Genomic DNA, 17,201 nt, shown 5'->3' on the forward strand with positions numbered 1-17,201 from the left:
AGACTTTTCTGACTCACATAATGAGAAATTAAGCAACTTGCTTGAAGTCACACAGCTGGTACTTGGCAGGGCTGAGGTGTGAGCCCAGGACTGTCCAACTCCCAGATGAATCCATCTTTCCTATAGCACAGTGCATCAGAACTCGGGACACCATCAGGAAGAAATTAAAAGTTCATCTACAACTATAGTTTTCATCTATTAAATGACAATTACCATATATGACTATCCATTAGAGCAAAGCACAAATTCCCTCAGTTTACGAACTCCTTTTAATTTTTAGCTCTTGTATCAGATTATGGTTTTCCTAATAAGATATAAAAATTGTGCATTTGTTGGTTTCTTCACACACTCACAAATACTTATCACCACAACATTCCCAGCACTCTGCCAGGGTCTAGGGACAGATGAAAGATACAGCCCCTACCTGTAAAAGGCTTAACCTGACCATGGACAGACAGGTAACTGGCAGCAATAACAAACTGCAATTCTTTGCCTTAAGGGAGCCTAGGGGAGTCAGGGCAGGCTTCCTAAAGGTGACTCTTAAAGAGCTTTTAGAACAATTCTAGAAGCACACAGTCCAAATTCAGCTAGCCAAAGAAGCGTGTGTGTCTGTGCAGGGCACAGAGCACAAAGGCATGAAGAAGAGAGAATGTGGGACATTGAAGAAGTAGTTTGGAAAACTGCCGTGTTGGCTGAGCATCAGCGCAGACCTTAACAGTGCAGATTTCTGGCCCCACGTCCCATAGTTTTTGATTCTGTAGACCTCAGACAGGATCCAGGAATCTGTAATTTTAGTAAGTGGTGATTTCTTTCTTTCTTTCTTTCTTTCTTTCTTTCTTTCTTTCTTTCTTTCTTTCTTTCTTTCTTTCTTTCAAAGATTTTCTTTATTTATTTGAGAGAGAGAGTGTGAGCACAAGCAGGGTGAGGGGCAGAGGGAGAAGCAGACTCCCCACGGAGCAGCGATCCTGACGTGGGGCTCAATGTGGGGCTCAATCCCGGGACTCTGGGATCATGACCTGAGCCAAAGGCCGATGCTTAACCAACTGAGCCACCCAGGCATCCCAAGTGGCGGTTTTTTTAGGGCTCGTCTAAGGACTACACTTTGAGAAGCACTGAAGAAATAAAGAAAGAGGGTGAAGAGGGGAGACAAGTGAACCAAAGGCATGACCACTCTAGCTGGAGCATGTGAAGTAGCCTCTGATGGCAGTGGGACAGAGGATTTTAAGTGAAACAGAACTGGACTGATGTTTTAGAAAAATCATGCGGGTCTGGTGTACAGGAGAGAAAGGCTGGAATACTGGGGACCCTAACCAAGGCAGTGAGGAGAAGGATGGAGAAATGAGAATGGTATTTATGTATGCATGTATTATGTAATCTCTACACCCAAGGTGGGGCTCGAACTCATGACCCCAAGATCAAGAGTCAGAGGCTCTACCAACTGAGCCAGCCAGGCGCCCTGAGAGTGGTTTTGAAAGATATTTTGAAGGAGACTATCCCAGATTTTGACTTGAATGGGGGGAGAGGGGGTCATTGCTGCTGAGCAGGAGAACTTCAGGATACTTTCTAAATTACTGCAAAACTGGAAAAGGGGAAGATAGATCAATCTAAAAATAAAAGGTCATTGTAGCATGCATGAGGCCAGTAAAAATATTGCTAGTAAATTTTATCTGAAAAATCTCTTCCAAACTTGCATTTGATTTAGTTTCTGAACCTTAACAAATAAAATCACCATTGAGGGTCATGAGAGTTTCTGAAAACCGGGCGTTCCAACCTCAGGAACGGTCCCAAGCAAAACTTCTATTTCAGGGGTTGTCCGATCACTCCTTCCGGCACCAAAAGGTCGTCCTTCCTCTGCCACCACGGGAGGAATTAAAGAGAAATTACTTCCTAGCTCTGGAGCAGGCCCTCCATGCCTTCTTGCAGAACTCTGTGAACACATTGCTAATTTGTTACAGAATCGGTCTATCGCTATATAAAATGTGCTTTTAGAATTTAAGTTATTTGCATTAGTGGGTCATGCATACAGGTAAGAGTTTATGATAAAATCCACCCATATGAGAAACACACGTGCCTTAAGGAGTTTCTCAGAAGTAAAGGATATTGCATCTAGAGGCTAGCAAGACTGTTTTCACATGATTACCTAAGAAAAGAACGTTGTAATTTGTAAGCCCAGGCCTCGTCACCCTGCCACGGTCATTGGCCCCGCAGCAAACAGGGGCAGGATGGAGCCATGGTGGTGGAGTTCTAACTGGCACTAAGAATAAAACAGACTCATAACTGGAAGGGTCTCAATGATACCTTTCTGAGTCAGACCAGTCATTCTGGTTTGCCCATTATGGAGTGATAGCACCCCAGTCAGGCTGGCACTCACAGGAGATCGGTAACCTTGATCTTAGCAACTGAATGTTGTCTCAGTCTTATTTACCAAGAGAAAACGAGAGCCATTTGCTCCCTCTCAAGAATATTTAGTTTGCTTTTGTGGACAGAAAATTCTTAAAAACCTGGCTTGCCCACCACCTCTTCTGACGTTCCCAGACTTTTAGAAGGAGAAACTGTAAAGAGCTGATTCTTTCCATCATGGAGCTTACCACCTAGGGGCAAAAGGAAGGTCGGGTACACAAAGTGCCAGGCAATATGTGAGATCTAACTCCAGAATGATAAAAATGTAGTCCTTTAGGATTAGAGAGAGAAAAAGATCACTCTGGGGAGGATCAGGAGTTTTCACAGAGGATTAGAACGGAGTCTTGAAGTACACCACCTCTGCTTAAATTGAATTCAGGTATCCATTTATATTGGTTTTCTATTGCTATGTAACAAATCACCATGAACATAGCAGTTCAAAACAACATTCATTTATTAGCTCATAGTTCTGTAGGTCAGAAGTCTGGGCAGCTCAACTGGGCTCTCTGCTGAGTCTCACAAGGTCAAAATCAAAGTGTTGGCTAGACTGGGCTCTTTTCTGGAGGCTCTCAGAAAGAATCTGCTTACAACTTCATTTAGGTTATTGGTAGAATTTGGTATCTTATGACTGAGGTCCCCATTTTTTTGCTGGTTGTCATTTAGGGGCCACTATCTGCTTCTAGAAGCTACCCGCACTCCTCACATGGTCTCCATCTTCAAAGTCAGCAATGGCACGTGGAGCCCCTCACTTTTAGTCTCTCTGACTTCCTCTTCTGCTACTGGCCAGAGAAAAAGCTCAGCTTGAAAGGGCTATCTGTATCTTCAGGTCAACTAACTTGGGACTGTAATTATATTTTCAAAATCTCTTCGCGGCATTACTAGATTAGTTTTGATTGAATAACCAGTGGACAGGAATCTTGGGGGCTATCTTTAGAATTCTGCTTACCCTAGGGTGCCTGGTTGGCTCAGCTGGTTAAGCGTCTGACTCTTGATTTCAGTTCAGGTCATGAACTCAGGGTTGTAAGATTAAGCCCTGCGTCTGGCTTGGCGCTCAGTGCAGAATCTGCCTGGGAAGCTCTCTCTCCCTCTCCCTCTGCCCTGCCCCTGGCTCATGCTCTCATTCTCTCTAAATAAATAAATAAATACATAAATTGATTTAAAAAATTTAGAATTCTGCATACCCTGCAGTTATTCTGCAAACCTACCTTAAGGTGTTTACCAAGCAGTTTATCAATTCAATCATCTATGGGCTACTTATTAAGTGAATCGTACCAATCACCATCATGCTAAGTAGAATCTTAATGTTAGCCTGAAATATTTTTCAAGTGCTTTAAAATTTATTATTTATTTATTTATTTATTTAATTTTTTTTTTTTAAGATTTTATTTATTTATTTGACAGAGAGAGAGATAGCGAGAGAGGGAACACAAGCAGGGGGAGTGGGAGAGGGAGAAGCAGGCCTCCCGCGGAGCAGGGAGCCCGATGTGGGACTCGATCCCAGGACCCTGGGATCATGACCTGAGCCGAAGGCAGACGCTTAACGACTGAGCCACCCAGGCGCCCTAAAATTTATTTTTTATTTATTTATTTTTAAAGATTTTATTTATTTATTTGAGAGAGAGAATGAGAGAGAGAGAGAGAGAGCATGAGAGGGGGGAGGGTCAGAGGGAGAAGCAGACTCCCTGCTGAGCAGGGAGCCCGATGCGGGACTCAATCCCAGGACTCCAGGACCATGACCTGAGCCGAAGGCAGTCGCCCAACCAACTGAGCCACCCAGGCGCCCCAAGTGCTTTAAATTTAAAGCCTACTCCAGACTTGAAAAAAAGAAGTCAAATATTTTCTTCTTTTTTTTTTTTTTAAGATTTTATTTATTTATTTGACAGAGAGAGACACAGAGAGGGAACACAAGCAGGGGGAGTGGGAGAGGGAGAAGCAGGCTTCCCGTGGAGCAGGGAGCCTGATGTGGGGCTCGATGCCAGGACCCTGGGATCATGACCTGAGCCGAAGGCAGATGCTTAACGACTGAGCCACCCACGTGCCCCTCTTTTCTTTCATTTAAAAAAAAAATGTTTAAAGATTATGTATTTATTTGAAAGAGAGAGAGTGAGTGAGAGAGAGAGCACAGGAGCAGGGGCAGAGGGAGAAGGAGAAGCAGACCTCTGCTGAGTAGGGAGCCTGATGTGGGGCTCGATCCCAGGACCCTGGGATCATAACTTGAGCCGAAGGCAGACGCTTAACCAATTGAGTCACCCAGGCGCCCCAAATATTTTCAATAAGCAAATTTTATCTATCTGTCTATCTCTCTCTCTCTTTCTCTCTCTCTCCACGCACAATGTGGGGCTTGAACTCACAACTCTGAGATGCAGAGTCCCATTTTCTACTAACTGAGTCAGCCAGGTGCCCCCAAATTAACCTATTTAACCATTAACCTATTTAAATGGTATTTCAAAATGTTTCAGTAAAGAGGTGTGCCAGCCTAACTTAAGGAGCTTTTTAAGCTACACCCTACTTCCACCTCATTCCTCATTTCCACCTAGGGAGCAGAAGGTTAACTCCCTATTTTTCCCACTTCACCCTGCTCATGGACAGTCACCACCATAATGAATCGCTGTTAACCATTTCTTCATTCATGACGATCTCCCCTCTGTCCCTCACATACGTTTCATTCTCTTTTGCTTCAGGACCTTTCGTGCATGTAATGTCTTCCCAGCCATTATGCCTATCAACACTTCGCCCACACTTTAAGACTTGGCTCGAATCCGGCTTTCTCTATGCCTTCTGACCATACCTACCTTTTTTCTGTGTAATCCATTTGGCAGTCAACAGTATCGTTGTGTTGCATCACTTCTATTTAACTCCTAATTGCATATATACATACATACAATTTTAAAGAACAGCATCTTTTTTTTTAAAGATTTATTTATTTATTTTAGAGAGAGAGTATAGGGGAGAGGGGCTATTTACTTATTTTAGAGAGAGAGTGTAGGGGAGAGGGGCAGAGGGAGAAGGAGAGAGGATCTTCAAGCAGACTCCCCATGGAATGTGGAGCCTGACACAGGGCTCGATCCCACCACCCGGAGAGCATGACCTGAGCCAAAACCAAGAGTCAGACACCCAAAATGATTGAGCCACCCAGGCAGCCCGACAGTATCTTTTTTTTATATAACCCCAAAGTATTTAGCACAGGAAAGACATTGAAAAAAATTTGCTGGTGTGAAAAAAATTGCTCTGATTGAAAAATTCTGACACCTTCCCATGATTTACTGTTGTTAATATTACTTACCTAGTTGTCAGATTTCTTAAATATTTTTTAAAAATTAATCAAGGTTTTGATAAACCAGCAACATATAATCACCTGATCATGGTCCCATGTTTTCCATTTATGAACAGGCTTCTATCTGAAATGTTTAAGGGTACATGTGGTCAGGTATTGACCTTACCTAGCAAGTAATTATAAAATGTTCTGGAGCTGGAGGCACTCTTTTTTTTTTTTTTTTTAAGATTTTATTTACTTATTTATTAGAGAGAGAGTGGGAATGCGAGAGAGATCACGGAGAGGCAGAAGTGGGACTCGATCCCAGGACCCTGGAATCATGACACTTAACTGACTGAGCCACCCAGGGGCCCCAGAGGCACTCTTATTAGTAACATTCTTACATTTTTTGTGATGGTCCATTTTCTTTCTTTCCATCTATGTGATGAAGACAGTAGCCGTCCACCTGAATCTTCCTCATCTGAATCAACAGAGTTGTGGCTGGAGCAGCTGCTCAGCCTGGAACTACATTTCCCACCAGCCCCAGAAGTCATATGTGACCACGTGACAAATCTCTGCCAATAAAACATGAAGGGAACCCATACGTGCCAGGCCTGGATGTAGCTCTTTGTTTTTTTAAAGATATTTACTCATTTATTTATTTATTTATTTATTTGACAGAAAGTAAGAGAGCACAGCAGGGGGAGTAGCAAGCAGAGGGAGAGGGAGAAGCAGACTCCCCGCTGAGCAGGGAGCCCGATGCGGGACTCGATCTCGGGACCCCGGGATCACGACCTGAGCCGAAGGCTGATGCTTAACCGACTGAGCCACCCAGGCGGCCCCCTGGGTGTAGCTCTTTAAGAAAGTGTTCACACTTATTTTCCCCTTCCTCTAATTGGACACAGAGAGACAGATGCCCTAAGATTAATTAATTAATTGAGAGAGAGAGAATACAACCAGGAGGAGGGGCAAAGGAAAAGGGAGAGGGGGGAGAGAGAGAGAGAAAGAGAAAAGCAGACTCCGCGCTGAGCGTGGAGCCCGATGAGGGGCTCCATCTCACAACCCTGAGATCAAGACCTGAGCCGAAATCAAAAGTTGGATGTTCGGGGCGCCTGGGTGTCTCGGTTGGTTGGGCGACTGCCTTCGGCTCAGGTCATGATCCTGGAGTCCCGGGATCGAGTCCCGCATTGGGCTCCCTGCTCAGCAGGGAGTCTGCTTCTCCCTCTGACCCTCCTCCCTCTCATGCTCTCTGTCTCTCATTCTCTCTCTCAAATAAATAAATAAAATCTTAAAACAAACAAACAAACAACAAAAAAATCAAAAGTTGGATGTTCAACCAACTGAGCCACCCAGGTGCTTCAAGACAGAGGTCCCAAGGAAGCGGCATCTCAGAGGAAGGAGCGTGGGGCATGATTTCTCAGGTAGAAGAAAGCTGTTGATGTCTTGGACTATTTGCCATGTGTCATGAGTGATAAATTTTGCTGGATTTCAGCCATTGTATCTCTGCGTCCATTTGTTCCAGCAAGTTAGCCTCCTACAAGTAATACAGTTCATTTTTGTATTTTTTGTGGAGCATCTGCTAGCTCTGCAGTGTGGCTCCCATAGCATACACCTATTTAGAAATCACACACAGGGGCGCCTGGGTGGCTCAGTTGGTTAAGCGACTGCCTTCGGCTCAGGTCATGATCCCGGAGTCCCGGGATCGAGTCCCGCATCGGGCTCCTTGCTCGGCGGGGAGTCTGCTTCTCCCTCTGACCCTCCCCCCTCTCATGTGCTCTCTCTCTCATTCTCTCTCTCTCAAATAAATAAATAAAATCTTTAGGGCGCCTGGGTGGCTCAGTTGGTTAAGCGACTGCCTTCGGCTCAGGTCATGATCCTGGAGTCCCTGGATCGAGTCCCACATCGGGCTCCCTGCTCGGCAGGGAGTCTGCTTCTCCCTCTGACCCTCCTCCCTCTCATGTGCTCTCTGTCTCTCTCATTCTCTGTCTCAAATAAATAAATAAAATCTTAAAAAAAAAAAAGAAATCACACACAGGAGGTGAGATCTAAGTAATTACTTGAGGAACATGCCACCTGGCTCTGATTCTGAGAATAGCTGTTTTCATCTCTATGAGAAGAAATCATCTTAGGAAACTATTGACAGTACTTGAAAGCAGACCTTCTGGTTAGCAACACCCCTGCGGCGGTGTGGTTTGGGGTGATCGGTTTGTGGCCCTGCTGGATGGCCCATCTCTGCTTCATCAGCAAAGTAGAAAGAAACCAAATTCAATTCTATCCAAGGCTAGAACACTGTCCTCTTATGTCAATCTCCTTGAATTTGAATTCTTCTCAGATGTTATATCTTCCAGGAAGGTTACCTGACTACCACCCTCTCCCGACCGGGGCCAGGATAAGATGTCCATTCTCCAAGTATCCCCAGGACTCTCTGTAAATCTCTGTCACTGCTTTCATCACACCAATGCCTCTGCCATGTCACCCCCTACTCAGTAAGTCAGCCTCTTAAGTGCAGGGACACTGTCTTTTCATCTTTGTGGTCCCTCTGCCTAGTACAGCGCCTGGTATAGAGTAGATGTTTTATAATTGATGGCTGAATGAATAAATCCTTGAACTTAAGGGCCTCATAGGATGGTATTTCTCTGCTTACTCCCACAGGAGACAACCTCATAATAGTCATCACTGACAGTATTTCCAAGCCCCTCTCCAAATCTTTTAAAATTATTTGTTACCATGCCTCATTACTTTTTACTGGTTACCATGCCTTTGCTTAGATCATCCAGGCCTATGTGGCTTCCTGAGATATTTCTTTGAAGAAGCCTCTCTTGATTATTCATTTTTAATATTATCAAATCTTTACTACATTGGACACATTGTGTCAAGAGACAGGACTGAGGAGTGAAGAGAGACCTGGACCAGATGTCAGGAAACCTTAGTCTGTCTATCTCTTATGGCTTCAGGAAAATGCTCCCCCCAAAATGATAGTGAATTAGAAAAGAGTAAGCCCTAGAATTATTCTTCAGACAAAATGCTGCCTAGAAATAATAATAAATTTTAAAAGAGATAAAAGCAGAGCTTGGTATAGGGCTTCTGAGAAGCGGAGTTTGTAAACCATAAGCCTGGATCATCTCAAAGAACCCTTTCACCTCTAAAGCCTGTGGTTCTATGTAAGTTAATCGCTCTGCATTCTTTCTATGTAAATGATATGATCTTTGGTACCTTCAAATCTGTCTAATAACAAACGGTACTGTGTGTTAGCTGTATCTAATAAAATGATCTCCTGCTGACCTAGCATCCCACAGGGGCATTTATAGAGGCAGTGGGCACCGTGGTCAACAGCATGGACCTTAGAGTAAGACTACTGGACACTTCCAATAAACTAGCAATGACTTGGGGGCAAATTACTTAATCTCTAAGCCTCAAGTTTCTCCACCTGTACATGACCAGGAGAACGCCTGCCTGCGTTACCGGCCTTTGGAAGGATGACATGGGATATAGTACGGAGAGCATTCAGCACAGTGCCTGCCACGTGTGACATTCTCTATGAAAATCTGCTGTAGTTAATTTCACTTTCATCATTCACCGAATCCTCACAATACAAGCCAAGCGTTACTATTCTCCTGATTAACAGAAAAAGTTGAGATGCAAAGAAATGAAATGACTTGCCAAAATTCACCCAGGAAGGACAGAACAAGGTGCTCTTTCTCCTGCCCTGCTCGGAGTCTAACTTACAGAAGGAGCTAAGACAGATGAGCTCAGGAAGGGGGAAATGAAAGGGAATGGGTGAGGCCGGGAGCCCCGGGAGCAAAATGTGCTGACCACACCAGGATGACCCCCGACAAGGTAAGGATGGGGAGGAGGAGTCCAGAGACAAATGTGATTAACTTATAATAGTGTGTGAGACTGTGACACTGTCTGGCACAAGCCAGGATGCCATGGTGACCTCTCCACCCATGCAACTCCCAAGTTCATGGCAGAGGTGGGGCTTTTCCTTGGCCCGGCTCAGGTCTTTGCACATAGCAGGTGCCCACTGGACATCTGTTAAGTGGCCTGGGTAACAAGGCTTCTTTTTTTTTTTTTTTTTTTAAGATTTTTTTTTTAAATTTATTTATTTGAGAGAGAGAGAATGAGAGACAGAGAGCATGAGAGGGAGGAGGGTCAGAGGGAGAAGCAGGCTCCCCGCCGAGCAGGGAGCCCGATGCGGGACTCGATCCCGGGACTCCAGGATCATGACCTGAGCCGAAGGCAGTCGCTTAACCAACTGAGCCACCCAGGCGCCCCAAGGCTTCTCTTTTTATTCCCCCCTTCCCCTAATTTAGAACACCTTCCTTGTCCTTGAAATCATGAGGAATAAAGGACTTTGCTTCTTCCTTCCGCAAAGGGAAGAATCCTCCCTGACAAATTCAATTTTGTATAAAGTAATTGATCGATCCTGACAATTACTCTACGGTACTTTAAACAGCAGCTCCAGCTTCTTTTCGTCCCTCATCCTCCTTCTCCCTACACTGAAGTGTAGGGGCCTGATTTAGTCTACCATCGTAATTTTACCTTCAGCAAGCTGATATCATCACAAGCAAGCACAGCCCCAGACTACTCAAAGGCAAAGAGGCAGAGACCTAGGAAAGAAAATTAAGGAGCATGTGCACTGCCCCCCCTCTCATTCCCTGTCCTGTCTCTTGCTTAATGTCCTACTGTATTATGGAGCCTGCTCCTTTACAGGACTATCTGGGGTTCAGAGTACATTGCAGAGATACAGACTGAAATTTTCTTACTGCTACAATACATTTCAATAATATATATATTTAAAGTACAAGAGGAACCACAAGAGTTGGTCTTGTTCCCTCTAATAGATTCACATATTTGAGTTGTTTCATTTTAGAGAAAATTACAAAAACAAAGGACCGGAAGGGTTAAATAATCACAGAACAGCCTGTCCTCGTTACTTGTGTGAAATCCCCACTGCATCACAGGGACAGCATGTTAAATCAATAGAGACTTGAGCTGTTAATTTCCAAAAAGGAAGAGATGATTGAACTAAGATAGTCTGTGTTGAGTCCCTGCCCACAGGGAACGGGAGACCCTTTATTTTCAAGTCTCTCTACAATTAGGTACCTTCTAGGATCGTGAACCACTTTACAAAATTTCCTGCTTTTGGGGGGTGGGGGTGGGTAGGGAGTATTTTGTGGGCACAAAAGCTGTAGTTTTGTACTGCACTGAGTTTACAGTAAGGTGGCAAAAGGTGTATATAGGTGTATGAAGGTGTTGGAGGTGGGGTGGGGCTAGGGGGGGTGGGGACACATCAAGGTTAGTAACAGGTTATCCTCTCATCCTTTGGGGTTTTTTTAATTTCATTTGCTTTCCTCTCCTGGGCTATGCCTCTGTATTGAAAGTCCAGGGGAGGAGATTTCGTTTTTACTTCTTAGTGATTCATGGCCCTCTCTTTTTATTTTTCCCAGGCAGAGGCTGACAAAGAGGCTGTTTGCATTACATGCAAGCAGTGATCCATGACTTTTGCATGCAAAGCATTGCATGCAACCCTTGATCGATGACTTTTGATCAGGTTGGCATGATCAGATATTTGTAGGGTCTTGGGAGGACCAGGGTGATAAAATAAAGGACAGCTTTTACTAGAAGTCTCTTCATGATGCCTCTTATTGGTGGGGCTATTTCTTGTGAACTGTAATGGGTATCATCATCCTGATTACCTTTTATATATAAATTGTGGAAATTCACAGAGTAGAGAACTAGGCATTTTTCAAATAAATGTCAGCTGACTCTAATTTTTTAATGAGTTACTCCCTCATTAAAAAAAATTTTTTTTCTCATTCTTGGTTATGACATCTTCAAACTAAGAGTCTGCTACAGCTGGCTGGGAATTCATTTCTTATCCAAAAAATTCCTTACATTCTTAGAATGACCATCAGCTCTACGCTGTCATCTCTGAGCTGTTCCCCAAGGAGAAGTGAAAAGCAGCTCCCCACTGGCTTCCCCCTCTGCTCTTGGAGGGGATATGAAGGAAAGCAAGGTGCTCCACCCCATCACCTCCCAAAGGACCTTCTTCCTCCCAAAGAGCACCTGGTTTCCTTAGGGGAGGGGCTGGAGAGGCAGGATGGAGTTTTGAGATCAGGACGAGTGTGTCCATTAGCTTCATTTTCCCTACCCTTGTCTCTCCCTGTTCCCTGCCACTTGGTCTGTGGACGGGCCAGCTCTAATGCGAAGCTAGTCCCAACCAGGGCAGGTAAGAAAGTAGCAGCCAGTCCCCACCATATATTCCTTCAGTTATGCCCAGGGGACACTCTGGGGGTGTAGGGGCAAACTTAGTCCCTACTGCTCTGTGAGGTGTGGTATTTCCTCCCCTCCCTGGACTGGGCTGCCTTCACTTTAAAGTAGTGATTCTCAGGGCGCCTGGGTGGCTCAGTTGTTGGGCATCTGCCTTCGGCTCAGGTCATGATCCCGGGGTCCTGGGATCGAGCCCCGCATGGGGCTCCCTGCTCTGTGGGAAGCCTGCTTCTCCCTCTCCCACTCCCCCTGCTTGTGTTCCCTCTCTCGCTGTCTCTCTCTCTGTCAAATAAATAAAATCTTTAAAAAATAAAAAAAGTAGTGATTCTCAGCCCTGCCTACATCTGGATTTTCTTTTCCTTTTCCTTTTTCTTTTTGAAGATTTTATTTTTTAAAGTAATCTCTACACCCAGTGTGGGGCTCCAGCTCACAACTCTGAGATCAAGAGTCACACGCTCCACTGACTGAGCCAGGCAGGTGCCCCTACAACTGCATTTTCTGAAGAGCTTTTAAAGATGCCCAGTCCTGGGTCTACTTGAGTACTTGAAACCAAACACCCGGAGTCGGGGACCAGCCAAGTGTGTTTTCAAAGCTCCAGAGCGAGGGTGAGAATGTGCTTCCTACTGTCCAATGTCAGCTTACGGCACTTGGCAAGTGTGACCCTTTGAGCCAGGCCTTCCACAATGGCCCTGTCACTGTCAAATGCCGCAGGCAATCTCACGGAGACCTCCTGTGTTCGCTGTCGGTCTTCCTTGTCTTGCTCTCCATCAGCTCAGTTAGCTTTTCCCCTCTAGATGAGTCTGACCTTAATTCCATCCGGTCCTGCCATCTCTCTGCCTAGATGGCCAAGGTCACAGGGACCCACATCAGCCTCTCTGACATGTGACCACGAGCCCATAAACCTATTTGGAGCTTCTCTTTCTGCATTCCCTTCACCCAACATTTACTGAGCACCTACGATGTATCAGGCTCAATGCGAAGTACTTTGTAAATTTACCATGTTTATGCTGTGTCACAACAGCTTATGAGGATTACAGCTATAGTGACACAGAGATCTCGAGATGATAAAAATCTTGTCTAGGGTGTCTTACTTCAGGTTTGGTTTTCAAACACAGGTCTGGCTGACTTCAAGGCCCACAGTCTCCCCATTGCTGCATTGCTCCTCAGTGAAAAAGACCTGGTTTCTGCCTGGAGGTGTTCACAAGTCTGGTCAGGAAGATCCACACAGGAGACGAACAGGAGGACAGAGGCTGTGGAAGCAGGTGGAGAAGCACTTACCCAGAGAAGGGATTCTCAAGAAGATGGTACTTTTTTTTTTTTAAGATTTTATTTATTTGACAGAGAGAGACAGCAAGAGAGGGAACACAAGCAGGGGGAGTGGGAAAGGGAGAAGCAGGCTTCCCACTGAGCAGGAAGCCCGATGTGGGGCTCGATCCCAGGACCCTGGGACCATGACCTGAGCCAAAGGCAGCCACTTAACTGACTGAGCCACCCAGGCATCCCGAGAAGATGATACTTTGAATTGAGTCCCAAAAGATGATCAAAAGTTACTCAGATGAAGAAAGGGAGAACTTCATGTACACAGCTGTGGAGTCCAGAGAAATCAGGGCTTCCTCAGGGACCTGCCAGAAGCTCAGTACAGCTGTGGGATGATGTGGCAGAAGGGGCACAAGGTGATGACGGGCAGCAAGCGGGGCAGGTCATGAGCCTTTCAGTCACATTAACAGGTTTTGCACTTTATCCCGGGGACAATGGGCACCAGGTGAAGGATTTTAAGCAGAAGAGAGAATCAAAGTTGCATTTAGGAGGAAGGATGGGCAAAGGACATGCACGTCTAGAGGCAGGCAGAGCACATAAGAGGCTGCAGTGAAAATTCTAGCAAGAGCTGATGGTGACCAGAATTAAGATTTTAGCAGTGAAGATGAGGGGAGAAAATAAGGAGCTATTCAGAAGGCACATGCAACTGGATTTGACAAGAGACTAAATATGGTGGGTGAGAAGAAGGAGGAGTTGAGAATAAGTGCTTTCCTTGGGACAAAGAACATAGGAAGAGGAATGGGTTGGGGAGAGCTGTTGAGTTTCTTTGGACATGTTAAGTGTATGGGTCCAGTGGGCAGCTGGATATGAAGGTCTGGAGTCCAGGAAAGGGGCAGAGGCTGGAGATCTAAAATAGGAAGTCATCAAAATGGTTACCGACTCCAGATATAATAAGGTGTCCAGAGAGAGTGGGCATGATGAGAAGAGTTGCATCCATAATGGCCAGAACGGATCCCACCTTCCCTCTAGAACTTTTTTTTTTTTAAGATTTTATTTATTTATTTGAGAGAGAGAGCACGAGCAGGGGGAAGAGACAGAGGGAGAGGGAGAAGCAGACTCCCTGGTGAGCAGGGAGCCCGATGAGGGACTCAATCCCAAGACCCTGAGATCATGACCCGAGCCGAAGGCAGACGCTTAACCGACTGAGCCACCCAGGCGCCCCCCCCTCTAGAACTTGATAATTATTCTGCCCTCCAGCTTACTGACGCAGGGTCCTGATGCCTGGCCTTCTTCTTGCTGATTTCTTTCCCCAAAAGAAAGCATACTCCTCTCTGTGCCCTCATCCATTTGCTGATACCCTTTATGAATGCTCAGCTCTTCCAGGACCACATCCCTACTGGAGACAATCCTTGCATTACTGTGGCTGCATGTCCTCCAACACCATCCAATGAGGACCCTGTAGTACCACTCCTTGCCCAGTCTTTCTTTTCTCTTTGGGCCCTGACATAGACCAAACACCCTTGTGGGACCAGCCTCTGAAATCAGGTTAGTTCCTATACCCAAAGTGGGAAGGGCCCTCCCTATTTACCATTCTCCCCATCTGGCCCAGGGCTGTGGCCTGATGCACTTCACAGTCCGTGGAACAGGCCTGCGGGCCCCCGAAGGAGCCTGGGATGGGGATGGTTCCTCTGTCTCCCCAGTCCCATGAAGCAGAGAAAGAGGAAGCACAGCAGGGGCTGACTGAATGGAAGACTGGAACACCAGAATTGGCTCCCAAGGGAGACTGGCCGTGGAATACCTTAAATTAGAAGTCTTAAAAAATGTGTTAGGGATCCCTGTTGCCCTGGTTGGCTTTGGGTGTGGTTCTTTCCAACAGAGGATGATTGGTGGTTTTTCCAGCCCTGTAATTCTCCTTGTGATGAGGTAGAATTAAAGCCGAAATGTGAGTTCATAAATTGCCTAGTTGATGAATAATAGAGTTTAAATCTCCTCAAAAAAAAAAAGTTAAATACAAAATCATATTAAAATTCATAGCCATCTGGCTACAACGATTTCATTTAAAAATTGAGCACAATTAATTTTTAATCCTAGGTCAGCTTTCCCACTCCTACCTGTCTCTCTCCTCACCGCCTCCCCCATCAGACAGTCAGTGTGTGTTCCGAGAACTTGAGACCATTTTAAATATTAACTGGAGCCACACATACCCAGGAAGATGAATCCACACGTACTTCTCCTCTTCCGTCTATTATTACTAGTATGATTGCTCACATATTTCTAAATGCAGTTCTGGTTAAAAATAAATTCTGTAAACTAGGAATGTGGGGTGTGTCTGCCTCCATAAAAATCCCTTTGTTCTCTGTGCAGAATTGAGCAGAGATGCAGAATTAGAAAGCAGGGCTGTATTTCAGGAAAAGATCCTGGGCCAGCGCTTTGGCATCCGTCTTTCTGTTAGCAGGAGGGGTCACTGAGTCTGGGAGAGCTCGGGATGCTTCAGGGTTTTACAGCAGAGACTGCTTGACTTCCTTCCCCGACTGCTCAGTTTGGATGGGAAGAAATTCCGTAAGAGAGGGTACAGGAATAGACACAAGTGTGGTAGGCTAAAGCCAGGAAGCTGACATGATCAAGCATCCTCCAGGAGCAGGCGGGCCAGGGCTGAATCAGCGGAGTCCGGAAGTTGCTATCGGCTCCTTGAGACGCCAGCGCGCTTCGGGAGAGGAGCTGTTCTGGTGGAGACCCTCTGACTGAGGCCTCTTCTCTGCATGAATTGAAACATGCACATTTTGAATGAGGTTTGCTCCCCTCCACACTGGAGTCCTCATCTTCTATGACAGACCCACTCAGCCCCAGGGGCAGGAAGACCAGGGTTCCAGCATCGATCCTTGTAGAGAGGACCCGGAGCAGGGCAATGAATCCTGCAGGTATGGTAGACCATGCTCAGTGAAAGGAGAAACCACAGAGGGTTGCCACTGGCTTGACACCGTTCTCAACAAACCCCTGGATTGTGCACAGTCCAAGATTATTAGTTAGGCAACCGAAAGGTCGTGGACCCAAAGGGCAACTAGCAATAGTACAGAGCCAACAAGGAGAAAAGAGAGGTGTCAGAGGCAGCTCTCTGTGAACGCTGAATTGTGTTTTTAGTTTTTGGAAGCTACTGAATTTGTGATCGCCTGTGCTGGAGCCAGTATTGGTCCCTAAGACCTTCTGAAGAAACCACTCTTGGCTATTTAATAACTGATCTCAGCTGTGTGACTGGGGAGACCGCAGAGTCAAGGGTTCATGTATTTGCTCTTACGTGGCCCCTTGCAAGAAGCCACAGAAGGTCAGCTGGAGTTGGGTTCTCTCTTTTTTTTTTTAATTTTTTTTCTGATGGGCAACAACTTTATTTTTTTTAAATATTTTTATTTATTTGTCAGAGAGAAGAAGAAGAAGAAGAAGAAGAAGAGAGAGAGAGGCAGGCAGAGGGAGAAGCAGTCTCCCCACTGAGAAAGGAGCCCGATGTAGGACTCGATCCCAGGACCCTGGGATCATGACCTGAGCTGAAGGCAGATGCTTAACCGACTGAGCCACCCAGGCATCCCTCTCTGTTTCTTTTTAAGTGAACTCTATGCCCAACAAGGAACTTGACTTCACAACTCCGAGATCAGGAGTCACATGCTCTACCGACTGAGCCAGCCAGGCACCCCAGAAGCTAGGTTCTTAAATGGAGATGAAAAGCTGTGATTGAAGAATGACCCATTTGGGGAAAATAAAGCCGATGATGGGAAATGGGCTGCATCTTAGGTTGAGTCTCCTTTTTTAGTGAGTCCTGAGGTAGAGGGCATTCGGGGGCTGAAAACTTAGAATGTCAGCTAAATTTGGCCTCCGCAAAGAGAAATTAGGTCACAAGTGCAATACTTTTGACCAAAGGTACTGCAAAGAAAGAAATTTAAAGTAGTTGCTAGTAAACAAACAAGGCAATTGTTAATACCAGGAAAAACAAAAAGCAATAAAGAAAAATAATAGTACACTATGATGCTCT

The 17,201-nt window shown here is 45.5% G+C and overlaps 1 long non-coding RNA gene across 5 annotated transcripts in view; it reads right to left on the reverse strand.

Moving 5' to 3' along the window:
* Nucleotides 1-2,236: 2,236 nt before the first annotated feature.
* LOC123851363 (uncharacterized) overlaps nt 2,237-17,201 on the reverse strand; it is a 92,452-nt gene continuing 77,487 nt past the window's right edge. For 3 of the 5 annotated variants that reach the window (XR_010405721.1, XR_010405718.1, XR_010405719.1), the window contains one exon: nt 2,237-16,095. This is a non-coding gene — a long non-coding RNA (uncharacterized LOC123851363). The remainder of the gene's footprint in view (nt 16,096-17,201) is intronic. The other 2 variants (XR_010405722.1, XR_010405720.1) reach the window with 1 other exon arrangement.

Source organism: Mirounga angustirostris, unplaced genomic scaffold (assembly GCF_029215605.1).
Source record: "Mirounga angustirostris isolate CCGP_5_RB_7025 unplaced genomic scaffold, mMirAng1.0.hap1 SCAF_10, whole genome shotgun sequence".
NCBI lineage: Eukaryota > Metazoa > Chordata > Mammalia > Carnivora > Phocidae > Mirounga > Mirounga angustirostris.